General features: G+C 42.9%; 1 protein-coding gene across 1 annotated transcript in view; it reads left to right on the top strand.

Moving 5' to 3' along the window:
- Window positions 1-804: 804 nt before the first annotated feature.
- Window positions 805-8,646, top strand: part of SLC6A17 (solute carrier family 6 member 17) — a 67,472-nt gene continuing 59,630 nt past the window's right edge. The window contains exon 1 of the mRNA XM_051993086.1: window positions 805-898. The gene's annotated coding sequence lies outside the window, so the exon portion shown is untranslated. The remainder of the gene's footprint in view (window positions 899-8,646) is intronic.

The following is an 8,646-nucleotide window of genomic DNA, read 5'->3' as shown; positions in this document are numbered from 1 at the left end:
AGGCCTAGGAAGCCTCAGAGGTAGAGATGGCCTTGCTGGCACCTGCCCGATGTGTGTGTGCCCAGGCGGGCCTTGGCGAGCGCTCGCCGGGACAACCACTGAGGCGTCGTGAATGTATTCCTGTCGCCGAGAAAGGGAGGCCAGCAGATGTTGGGCTCAGCTCGGGCATCCGTGCCCACGGGTGGATCCTGGAGCACCCCTCCTCTCTTCTCGTCTCCTGTCCTCAGCCGAGCTCTGTCTACAGCACGCGTGCCTCTCCCATTGACGCGGGACCGCTAGTGAGTCAAGCTTGCGTCACGAGCTCAGCGGAAAGAGTGGCCTTCCGGAAAGCCAGGGACAGTACAAAGTGCCGCTGTCCCCCGTGCCGATAGGGGCATCTAGACGCCGTGCCGGGGAGCAGGGCAGGGCTGAGCCGAGCAAAGCACGGGGTGCGCCCCGCCACCTTAGGCATCCTCCCGTCGGCGTTGGCCGGGAGGAGGGAGCCGTGGCCAGGGACGACCTCCCCGTCACCGCCGCCGCTACCTCCATCACCGTTTGCGGGCTCTTAGCTCCCCTGGCGACTTCGAGGCGGGGCCATCTCAAGCGAGCCTCCACCGGCAGCCCCCCTGGATCGACTGGCCCAGGATAGCTTGGCTGGGGAAGGTTGGCGCTTCCGAACGCCAAGAGCGAAGTGAGGGGGGCGGGGGTGCTTGTCGCGTGCGCCGGCGCGCAGCTCCGCCTGGAAACGCAGCCCCTGGCTCTGGGCAGGCTTCCTAGCAGCGTGCTGCACCCAGACTGTCGGGCGTCTGGACGCGGGTGTGAGTGAGCTTGAGCTCGGAACTGGGGACCCACGACCCAGCTAGGATCTCTGCTGCCGCGGCTGCGCTGGGGCGGAGGCTCCTCGGAGTCCACAAGACAGGTGAGTTGATGACCGGCGGCGCTGTGCTCCTCCCTTCTTCCTTCCCATCTTGGCGCGGACTCTCCTCGACGCTGGAGCGGGCATTTCCCCTGGCTCTGGAGCCTTGGCAAGGGTCTTCCGTTGCAACTTTCCTCAGGGCAGTAGTCATCGTCCCATTTCACTGTTTTTTAACCAGCCCTTAACTCCACCTTGTCCCCAAGGAAAGCCCTGGGTGCACCCCCTCTCCCCCCCCTCAGCTATTTTCCCCAAACCTGCCCCGACAGGCTGAGGAATGGAGATGCTAGAAGCCCTCTCCCCTCTTTGGGTATCAGACTCCTCAGACTGCGGTCCCTCTCCAGCTGCTCCCACTTCTGTTGCCTGGTTACCGAACTGACCGCTCTCTAAGGGCACAGCAAAGAAGCGCTCTCTGGGGCGGGGTGTATGTGTGTGGGGCAGTGTCGAGAACGCCTGGGTTCCCAAGGAGTCTGAAGAGGACAGCTAAAATTGTCCAGGCCCAAGGGCAGGACTGTAGGACCCAGGAACCTCCTGAGATCCAGGGGCCCACCTCAGCACAAAGAGATCGCTTCTTAGGTTGCACCTCCCTGGATGGGAGGGACACTGGCCACCTGGAAACATGAGGGCTGCTGGCCCCCCAACCATAGGGAGCCCGGCTTCAGCCTCTCGGCCTCAGATCCATTTGACCTTGAATATCACATTGGCAAGGGGAGCTGAAGCTTGCCTCTATGATGAATATTTAATACTTAGCCCCGAGTTTAGCCCTTTAGGAATTCAGAGTAGGGATCTACTCTCAAGGAGAATTTCTATTCGTGAAAGGGTTGTGATTGATGGGGTGAGGAGATATTGGGGGTGAGTGACTTTTATGCTATTTTAAAATGTAAGTGCATTCATTATGTTCTTCCCTTAACTCCAGGAGTACCTCAGAGGTTTGACTGATTTGGAAACCAAACCTGCTATTTCTTTTTAGAAGGCCAAACTTAGCAAGTCTTAACTGCTTTATAGTGCAGGGAACATCCTGAAACGGCAGTGGCAAAAGCCTTTTTTGACTGTTTCACTGTGGCATGTTGTATATTTTTTTTTATTTGTCCCAGATTCTCTTATGTGGCCCTAGCTTTTGTTTGAGAGTTATATCACTAGGGCCTTTGTTTAGTTAACTATTACCAAAATCATTCAAACTTGGCACTCTGGGGTTGAAGACAGTAGAAAGAAAGGAAGGTGATAAAATTGGGAGAGGCCTGAAAAAAGTTGATTTTATTTTCGAGACACTCCCTATGTTGATAAAAACTTCAAAAATTTTTCAAATATGTGTTCAGACACAGAAAAAAAAAACTTCAAGAATGTGTAAATGGGCTCTCTGGTTATCATATATACAGTGAAGTGGTTTTGTTGTTTTTAAATTAATTGGCTTCTGTATGAATGAAAAAAAAAAAAGCTTTCAGGTTGTATGTTTGATTGTCCTTGACAGTTTTTCCTCTCTGAATCTGACTCCTCAGCTGGCTTGCATCTTTAATGGCCAAGTGCGTGGTTACATTTCACCAGATTCCCGTGGCTCAGCACAGAGGGTGACTCAGTGTGTAAGCCAAATGGTGCCCACTAGTTCTGATTAGAGTGAGTTTGTTTACCCTGAGTCACACTCAGTCATGTGCCTAGCCATGGTATGTGTGTTGAATGTAACTATTTAGCAGAGATCACTTGTGAGGGGGGAAATGGTGTGATCACCCAAGGCTAAAACTTCCAAGAGAGACCACGGGACTTGCTGTGGAATGTTACCCCAGAAAATTCTGGGCATATCCTCAGGATGCCAGACTTCCAGACCACCAAACAGCCAGAAACTAGGGTCACTGTCCAGAGTGCAGTGCTGAACAAATGTCAAGCTGGGCCTTGTGTATGTGTGTGTGTTTGTGATATGGTTTCAGCTTCTCTTGAGCTTTGCTAGCCATAATATGTTGTTTCAAGGGAGGCAAAAGTGAAAATGCAGGATTTCCTATGGTTTGGAGAAAGGTCAATAACTGCATCAATGTGACCTATTTCTCCACCTTCAAATCTTCCCAGGCAGACACAGATTTCAGGAAAGGGTTGTGGTGAGAAAGAAGAAATACTCTGTATGTATTGGACCCTGGGGGATACACAGCCAAATCCACCTGGGAAGTCTGGGTTCCCTCTAAAAAGCATTAGGGTAAGAGACTGAACCTTTGACTATGAACTCCATGTTCAAGTCTTTGACCCAGTCCTCCTCTACCTCCCGTACCCTCACCCCTACCACTCTCCTCCGAGGCTCATTCAGTAGTTCCCAACACTTTGGTTAGACTCTTTTTTTATCCTATTCTTTACTATTTCATGATGAAACTAGGAGACTGGGTTAAAGCTGCCAAAGAGAGGGGGTGTCTAAAGGAATAGGAAACTTAGAATATTAGCTTTATTTCTGTATCAAAAATTTTCTTCCTGAAGGCTCATGGGACCTCTCATTCCCTCATTCACTGTGTCTGGACTTGATATTCATTAATTAATCTGTATGTCCTTAGGATCAAGAAGAGCCAGTGCATGTCAAATTAAAGATACTGTGAGGAGAATGATGGGAGGTTATTTGTCCCTGGGGAACCCCTCTCCTCCTCTTAATCCTCTATGCTTGACCCTTAGAGAGGAATCCTTTTCTTGGAGGAAAGTACGACAGCATCAAGAAGAAGATTCCCAGAAAACTAGACTCCTTTTTCCATCTTGTTCGATTCCCTTTGTTCCCTGTAGTCCTTCATATCCAGTTTTGCCGCAGTAGGAAATTTCATCTCTAATCCCCTTTAAAGCCACTGAGATAAGCAACCGAAAAATCTATGGGGAGGAAGGATTTGGGCTCCTCAGTGAGTTTCTCCATAATCCTGTCTAGTTATCACTCACTTCCAGATCAGGCTGCAGGTGTTCTCAAATAATCAGATGTCCTGCAAACACCACAGACAAATGATGGAACAGAAGAAGCACCTATCACATCAAGCCCCCCGGTTCTTTTTAAACTACCTTTTCTTTTCCTTGGCATCCTATTTGCCTACAGATCAACCCTGGCAAAATGTTTTAAAAAAGGATTTTCATGATTTCTTTATAGAATGGGTGAGGCTCTTTGGAAGTTAGTCATAGATTAGTCTGAATGTCTGGATGAATTTGAATTCTGAATTCTTTTTGAAAAGGGAAAGGAACCAAAAGATTTTGAAATTTCTGAAATCTCAGGCTGATCCCCTAAGCATTTTCCAGGACTCCTTAGATGAACAATTTTGGCCCAGACCTATGTTCAGAGAGTCTGGAGATTTCTGTGAATGACTACTTAAAAAAAATAAAAAATCCAAATGAAAGGAAAAATGGAAAATATATATTTACTGTTAACTGAGATATCAGGCAGGATCTAGGTGTTTGAAGTGGATGGATATCTCCCTTCTTTACATGGAGAATAGAGAATAAAAACACACAGAAATAGAACTTGGGGGACATTATTTGTAGATTCGGATATCTATGAATCCAGACAAATCAAGTCACTAAGCATTTATAAAAATAGTGTATGCTAGGTCTTATGCCTTAAACCTTTCCTGAATCAGTCACAACCAAGACCAGTAATGGAAGAATCAGAGAAAGCTTGTGATTGGTATGTGGTACAAGTGAAAGAACATTGATTTGGAGTTAGAGGTTCTGCCATATTGTCTATGTAAAATTGAGCAAATCATTCCACTTTTCTGAAGCCTCAGTTTCTTCATCTGTACAATGGGGGAGAGGGAATTTTGGACTAGATGACCTTTACAATATTGTCCAGCTCCATTCTATGATCTTATGATCCTGGATATTGTCCCTGAGAACTTCTGAGTCTGCATTATCAGGGCACAGCTTGCTCCTGGTGAGGGCCCCAGTGTGTCAGATTTCTTTGTTGAAAGGAATGAGTGCCAAGAATTTGCAGCAGTTTGTGCTGCAAATGACCCAGAACCCAATGTAAAACTGAGGATGCTCCAAGGGTGTTTATAAGCTGGTGTTGACATATGTCACTGGGTGAGAATCAGGTTCTGCCATGTATAGCACATTCAGAGGAAGTAAGAAGACACCCTTGCTATTCCCTTCCCAACTTTATTCATTCCTAGACCTGACTGATGATATTCTCAGGAAGCTGGCTCTCTATAACTCTGAGAAATCTCTAAGCAGGAATAAGTTTTTGTTGTCATGGCCACTTTATTATCTTTGACCAATTTGGGAAATGTTGAAGACATTTTCCTGTAAGTGATGTTGGATAATGATAAGATTCATCATCATTACCATTCCCCTATCAGGGTATAACTAGTCCCCTTCTCCAAACTCTATCTCAATTAGGATATTGAAAACTTCCCAGAAACCTTTGTTTCATTTTGGAGCAGCCATTTTGTAGAGATGTGTTTATTTTAGCACAATCTGCCTTCTCACCAAAAGAAACATTCCACAAAAAAAGAAACTTAGTTATACAAAAAAAAAAAAAAAAAAGTATAGAGTATTCTAGCTGTGTGACCCTGGGCAAGTCACTTAAACCCAATTGCCTCAGCAAAAAAAAAAAAAAAAAAAAAAAAAAAAAAAAAAAGAAGAAGAAGAAGAAGAAGAAGAAAAGAAAAAGAAAAAAAAAGAGTATTGAGTATTTGCTGTATATGGAAACAATATACCTATACAAAAACATACATGCAAAGAACATATGTATGCACACATTTGCATAATGCAAATGACTTATTCCTTAGCTGCATAGATATGATAAGAAGATGCTAGCATGAAATACTAGAGCTACACAGAATTTCTCTAGGAAGATTTCCTGCAGGAGGTAAGTTTTTAAATAGAATAAATGGATTCCCTATGAACTATTGAAATATGGGGTCCTAAAGTGTTTATTATATAGCCTTTGTGTGTAGATTGAAAGCCAAAGTAGGGCTACTTAAAGGGAGAAACTGATACTCCAGCTCTCAAGACCCTAGATGATTTTTTATCAGATGTAGTTGTCACCACTAGGATGTCACTCAATCTCATAGAGCCCAATGCTGGAACTCATTTGAAAATAATAAGCTGTCTCTCCTACCACTTCATCATTTCTAATTACTGGTTTAATTGAGTTTCTGCTAGGTTCTGTGTTTCGCTGATTTACAGCCTGATTTTCTGCTTAAAATGAATTTTCTACTGCTGGAATTTCCCCTTCCATTGTAATATTCCTTAAATCTTAAGTTTTAAAAATCCCAGACTTGCTGTACAAGGGATTCAGTATATTAAATTACTATTATATTAAAACTGTTTATCAAGGGAATTGCAGCCTATGTTTGGTGGTGTACTTCTAGGATAAGCTATTTCATATATACTTAACAAAGAAGTAATGTGTTTTATATTGTTTTGTTTTATTTTTCTTGTGGATGAAGATGAAGAAATGGTAGGGTTAGAGGATCCATTCTTTTCCTCTGCTCTTGGAACATTTGGTGCTGTTCCAGGTTCTGAAATCATGTATAGGGTGTTCATGGAATCCCACCCTTTGAGTGACTGGAAGGGGTTCTTTTTTTGGCTATTTTCAGGAAAATGGTAGGATCCAAAATAAGAACATTGACAGGAGCATAAAAAGATATGGCTTCACCAATATCTTGCTGAATAGTATTTGTCTTGTAAATTGTTTTCTCATTGATGTATTTCACTCCCCACCCCCATTAAAAAGCTTCAATGAGAAAAGATGCATATAATCATCTCAGTTCATCTGGAAAAAAATATCAAGCAATGAATGTGATTAAGGGTATCTGATAAATATTCCTTCAAGTGCTCTTCACTGGTTCATTGTATAACTCAGGTAATTGGACACACACTGTTCCCTCTGCCACCTTCTCAGAGGCAAGAGAAAACGTTCATCTTAAGAAAGGGTTTGGGGCAATTGCTATGAGGGCCCATCTGTGAGCAATAGGAACTGCTAAACAAGAGAGGAAGGGAGTACATTAATTGGACTTGTATTTTTCTTTTCCATTTGATTTTTTTAATGTCCTCATTCCAAATTGGAAGAATTATGTTGGTCTCCTGCCTGGAAACAGACACATGCTTCAAAGCAATTTAATAGAAAAATGTCATTATGGAGTCTTAAAGGAAACTTAAGCTTGTCTAATAGCTGTTCTCTCTAAACACCAAATCTCTCTATTCCCCGATGTGAGGAGAATGAGGGACAGGTTGAATATACATGTGCTGATGTCACCTACTCTTCTACCCCTTGTCCATACCCCCATCTGTGGACCCAGGTCCTTTGCCCTTCAACCCTATGTAGTACCCTGCTTTGTATAGCTTCAGAGACCTGCATAAAATGATAGGGATATTTCCTATAGATGGGTTTGCAGTTCCTCACATCCGTGATTTCATTTATGTAGCTACACCCACCACCTCCCACCACAGGTATAGACTGCAGCCTACTCACATCTCCTTTCACATGTCATTTTTTTCTACTTTCTCTAAATCTTAAGGTGATCCATTAAGTTTGTTTGAAGCCTTCCTTAGTTATTTTTAATGCTCTGTTGTTACTGGGATGTCCTTCTATTGTCCCTCACTCTCATGGCATTACAAGTTCACTGTCTTTTGGGGTTGATGATGTTTTTTATGCTCTGATATTATCAATATGCTTCAGTCTGTTGATGTTCATCACACTTCTTTCCATTTTCATTTGAATTTCCTCAAATTTCAGGGTTTTTTTTTGAGAATATGATATACTTTGGTTCATAGTTATTTGGTATCATTGGAAGAACATTAGTGTCAAAATAAATGGGCTTTTATGGTAGCTATCTACTTGGGATCTCTCATTAATTGTATCAAATGTATTTATGCTCAGACAAAAGAGGGGAAATATAGGAGAGCAAATGCTTCTCTTACCAGTGCAACCAAAGAATTGATGGGTTGACTAAGTTCTTTTTCATTCTCATTCACTTCCCAAGTCCATCTACCCCTTCTCTCACTCTTCCTGGATATTTTGTCTTCTCTGAGTTTTCTTCTCTCTTGCTGCTGTCCTTGCCTATAATAACCACTTCTCACTCATTTTCTAGATCATCACCTGTATCATTCATATAGCTATAATTGTGTCACTAATGCTCAATCCCGGCTGGACCCCTTTTTCTTTTACTTCTCTTTTCCTTTTTTTGTGTGTCACCTCCTCAACTTCCATGGGTTCCACGATCATTTCCATGCAGATGACTCTTTGAAGTAGATATCCAGTTTTATTCTCTTGAGCTCCAGCTCTGCATCATCAAGTGCCTAATAGACATCTTGAGTTAGATGTCTGATCGGCATCTCAAACTCAACATTTCCAAAACAGAACTCAATTTTCCACCTTTCTGAATTCATCCTTTTTTGTAGTTTCCTTTTCTCTGTCAATGACATTACCAGCTTTCTAATCTCTCAGATGTATAACCTTGAAGTCATCTTCAACTCCTCACTCTTATCTCACAAATCTAATTAGGTGTCAAGTTTTATCAGTTTTACTCTCCATCTAGCATATCCATTCACTACCTTAGTTTAGATTTTTGTTGATCTCTTGTGAAGTGCTGTAATCTCCTAATTGGTTCCCCTCTTTCAAATCTTCTTTCTGACCCGTCCTCAACATAGCTACCAAAGTGATTTTTCCCAAGCACAGATCTGGCAGTGTCATTCTCATGTTCAATAAACATCAGTGACCACCTATTATCCCTAGGAGAAAGAACCAACTTCTTTGTTTAGCATATATAGTCCTTTATAAATAAGACAACTACACAAATAACTATAATACA

The sequence above is a fragment of the Antechinus flavipes genome, chromosome 4 (assembly GCF_016432865.1).
Source record: "Antechinus flavipes isolate AdamAnt ecotype Samford, QLD, Australia chromosome 4, AdamAnt_v2, whole genome shotgun sequence".
Lineage (NCBI taxonomy): Eukaryota > Metazoa > Chordata > Mammalia > Dasyuromorphia > Dasyuridae > Antechinus > Antechinus flavipes.
The sequence above is the reverse complement of the archived record's forward strand: the minus strand, read 5'-3'. Positions and strand labels throughout refer to the sequence as shown.